A 4,732-nucleotide genomic window follows, 5' to 3' on the forward strand; every position below is an offset into this window, starting at 1 on the left:
CCTCGGTGGTTTATTCCTAAGTATTTTGCACCGTCCTATGCTCCGGGCGGTGTCCTGAGAGGTGGGACCGGAGGACAAGGTCGCCTCTTGCCCTGGCAGAGTTCTTAATGCCACTGAACTGTACACTTTAGTGTAGTTAGCAGAGTAAATTTTATGCTACGGATATTGTATCACAACAGCAACAATAAAAAGATACAACATAGAGGGATGTGACGGTGTAGGGCAGTGGCCCCACCCTCCGTAAAGGCTGCCCCCCACCCCATTCCCCAGAATCCCGCAGCGGGCTGGGGTGGTGCTGCCCGTCAGATAGAATTCAGACTTGAGCCTCCAGTGCAAGTCTCTGCACAGGGAAGGGACCGCCCCTTCTTGCCGAGGGGAGCAGTTGAGAGGCAAGGCATTCCATCACTTACCATCAGGCCGGGGTGACTCCTGCAGGTTCCGGGGGTGGTTCCGAAGGGGCTTCGTGAGCCCCTGGGAACAGGCATTGCTAGCTAAACAGCAGCGCGGTGGGAAGGGGCTAGTTCATACAGATTAATCCCATCACGCTGCCTCCAAAAATTCTCCAGTTCCAACATGTGCCGCAAACCCAAAAAGGTGGAGATCTACCTTCCCCACCTGCAGAGTGAGAAGAGAGAAAGGCTGGGGCCCGTGGAGAACACAGGGGAAGAGGAGCCAACCCAGGACGGAGGTGGGAGAGAAGGAAGGAAAGAGAGAGGAGCCTGGAGAGAGGGGCTGCAGGACCCAAGGGAGAGAGATGGCTGCTCAACAGTGTCACGCTGCAGGGAGGTCCCCAAGTCCCCGAGGCCAGTGCAGGAGGCCTGGCAGGAGCCTCAGCCTCGTGGGCTGAAGGAAGGACAGGGGCTGAGGGGGTGGGCACCACACTTTGAATGTGCGTTATTTTTTTCAAAAACCCTGACCAAGAAAAGAAAGAGGTAGAATCATGTCTAGAAGAGGAGAAAGAGTCAAGGAAGGATAGAGGCCCTACCATGTTGAAGGCTAAGAGAAAAGAACCAGTAGAAGAAAGGGTTTCAAGGTTTAGGAAATAGAGGGAGTTGGAGGTGGAGCAAGGAATTCTCTGAGATGCCCTCTTAGACCTGTTCTTTGAGACACTGACAAGGGATTTGCTGAACAATATTTTGCAGTTTCAAAATCTTTGATACTTCTAAATAAATGACATAACATAGTATTTAAAACCTTGATCTTGGAGAGAGAAGATGCAGATTTAAGCTGTCATCAACGAGCGTGTAATGTTCACTATTTCAGTAGCCCGTTAGAGCCTTAAAATCTTCATTCTTTCATCTACAAGACAGCTGCAACGATTTCTGCGATGCCTTAGATCATTATAGAATACCAAGAGGCAATTCTATGAAATTCCTAAAATGGAAAGCACTTAGTTTTACTAATAAGGGACACAGAACTGTAGGAAACATGACTGTACCACATTTTCAATTAATCTGCACTTACTGGAAACACTGACTAAAAGAAAATTATTGTTCGAAATGACAAGTGTTACTGATAACTGTTTTCCACTTTACCAACGTCCTCATGCTATTTCAGATTATTTCCCTTTATCCACACAACGGTCACCTCCCTTTGCACTGTGGGTAAGAGGGACAGTCCAGGTGGTGTAGGAAGAAGAGGGTGATGGACCTTCAGAGTCCCCGCCTCACTTCTATCCAGGCCTGTCACATTTCTAAGATTAGTTTTCTTCACCTGGCTTTGTCTTGACTCTTCTGTAACCCATATGGCCCATTAGCCACAAGGCCAACTGCTTTCCGCTTCTTCGTTGAAATCATTATTTATCATTATCATTGTCGTGTTGTCATAATGATCATCCTAATAACCTGGGGTTGGGTCACCATATTTGAGATGATGCAGTGGAAGCTCTGATGTTAATGAGCTTGTGAACGTCTCAAGGCCGGTAAGGAGCAGAACTGGCAATGGGCACAGATGCAACAGCAGGCGATTCTCCTCTCGCTGCCCAGCACAGTGCCTGGAGCAGGGCACGTCGGTTGAATGCACAACTGGCTGGGTGACTCATCACCACCTCAGCTTAGTGGTGCCAGTGCAGCCTCCATCCTGGTAAGAGCTTTCGTGCCATATCAGAAGCCTCTAAAAATGGAATCTCTCTTTCTTCCGGATTGCTTGTTTCTGTTAGAGGTACTAGCACTCACTGATTCCCTCAAGCGAAACCTCGGGTCGTCCTAACCTTCTCCCAGACTTCTGCCAGCGTCGTCTGGTCCATCACAAAACCCTATCCATTCTGCCCTCTCGACACCTTCTCTTCCTGGTTGTTCCCTATTGTTGCTGCTTTAGTTCAGGCCTGGTCCACTGCCATCATCTCCAAACTGGTGTGTCTGGCTCCGGTGTTCTACCCACTCCTGCCAACTGTTCTCTACTCTGCATCCATAGTGATCTTCCTAAAGTGAAAATGTAATCAACTCGCCCGCTTAAAATCCTTCCAACGGTCTCTCTCGTTTGATCTCCAGATAAAACCTAAATAACGTAGTGTGCTTATAAAGCCATTCAACATTTGCCCCCCTCCCCCCACTTAATCTTCCATGCCTCACCTTCCTCTCCCTATTACACTGTGCTGCAGCTACCCCCAAAGGACTGGGCACCCAAGCCATTCCCTTGTCTGAGAATACCTTTCCCTCCTTGTTCCCTAGAGAACTCCTCCTCAACCTTCAATGCCAAGGCACACTTCTCCGGGGAAGCTCTCTGAGCGTCAAGGAACCCAGGGGCCCCTCTTCTGAATATGTATCACCCTCTTCCTCTACTTGTAGCACTTCAAGCATGGTGTCACAGCTATGGGTTTATTTGCCAATACAGCAGACCCCTTATTCATCATTTCACTTTCTGTGGTTTCAGTTATCTGTGGTTAGCTGCAGTCCAAAAATATTAAATGAAAAAATCCAGAAATAAACAATCCATAAGTTTTAAATTGCAACCCGTTCTGAGGACCTTACCTCCCCTCATCTCATCACACAGGCATTATGTCATCTCACATCGTCAAAGAAGAAGGGCGAGGACAGTACAGCAAGATATTTTGAGAGAGAAAGAAACTACATTCATGTAACTCTTATTACAGTATCTATATATGTAAAAACCAAGCGACCGTAATGAGGGAATGACTGGAACGATCAGTTGCTATGATGTGCACTGCGATGGCCAATGGGCCCAATCCCAATCGGCACTCCCAATCTCCTGTGGCCCCTCACGTTGGCAGGCCCAGCCCCCAATTGGCCCCACCCACTCCAATTGGGGTGGGGCCAGCTGGCCAACCCCCACCACTGGCCCCCATTGACCCCCATCGGGGCAGGCCGGCCAGACCCCACCTGTGCACCGGGCCTCTCGTGTTGTTATAATTGTTCTATTTTATTATAGTTATTGTTCACCTCTTGCTGTGCCTAACTTATAAATTAAACTTTATCATAAGGATATATGTAAAGGAAAAACATAATATATAGCATTTAGTACTATCCAAGGTTTCAGGCATCCACAGGGGTCTTGAGACATATCACCCATGGATAAGGGGGACCACTGTATCTTCAAGGGTAGAAATGGTGTCATTGTCTCAGTACCACCAGCACCTAGCACAGTGGTGTCACACAAGAACTAGCATTCAATGTGTTTAATTGATTAAATAATTAACCAAAAATCTTCAGCCCTCTTTTTCTCATCTGTCCAGGAAAAACTCTGCTTAGAGGTGAGAAGGCAGGGAAAGTGGATACTTTATTTTTCTCTTGGAGAGAAAGGACTTCGCCTGACCCTGAAATCACAGAGCAGTTTGGAACAGAATGATAGAATAAGAAAGACGGTTTCTGAGCGACTCCCGAGTCAGATCTCAACTTTGTAGCTTTGTTATCTTATTTAAAGTGATGCCAACTTCTGAACTAACAGCCACACACATTTCAAATGTTAAACAAAAAAGTAGCTCAAGGTTAAATAGATATGCTTTCAATGTTCCTGCCAATTTGGGCTGGTTGTGTTCTCACTGCCTGAACAGAGACACCCTGTTGATAAGGATAATCAAGAATTGACTGTTCTCAAAAAGTCCTGGAGTTCTTTCTACACGTTAAGATGATAACAAGGGGTGGTATGTGACATGGTGTTAAATTGCCACTTAATGGCAACAAAGGAGAGTGACAGCTCTGTTGTCTGAAAGGCCGGTCAATCAGATGATACAGCCAGGCTTTGGTTAGTCAAGTCTCAAAAAGAAAAAGCTTACTCTTCTTCTTTTTACAAGTATCAGCTTTGTTTCCCTGTCATTAAAAAAGACCGCTATTTCTATGTTCCCTCCAATGCTGGTACTTCTTGATCAGAGACAGCATAAGGTCAAAGGCAGACATTGTGTTCTGTAGAACAAAAGATCAGCATGCTTGTCTAACAACATTGCTCACGGATTCTCTATAGCTTAGTAAGAATAAAAGACTGCCTCCTGAACCCACTTGAAAAACAGATGACCATAAATCAAAGTACATCTTAATCAGCTTAAAGTATTTATCCTTCTCGTTGGCGATTCAAGCGAATAGTCGGGAGGCACTTGGTGAAGATGGAGGAAGGAATGAAACCCCAGCAGGGAAGGAGACCGAAGGCCATGGGATCCAGACCAGAAAAAAAAAATGCATAGGAATATCAGGGTGTAACTCTCAGTCTATCTCCACACATTCAAAATAACAACAAGTTCTACCCTCTGGCCTCTGCTCTTGGCCACCACCCTGCACTGTCT

This window comes from Myotis brandtii, unplaced genomic scaffold (assembly GCF_000412655.1).
Source record: "Myotis brandtii unplaced genomic scaffold, ASM41265v1 scaffold17, whole genome shotgun sequence".
Taxonomy (NCBI): domain Eukaryota; kingdom Metazoa; phylum Chordata; class Mammalia; order Chiroptera; family Vespertilionidae; genus Myotis; species Myotis brandtii.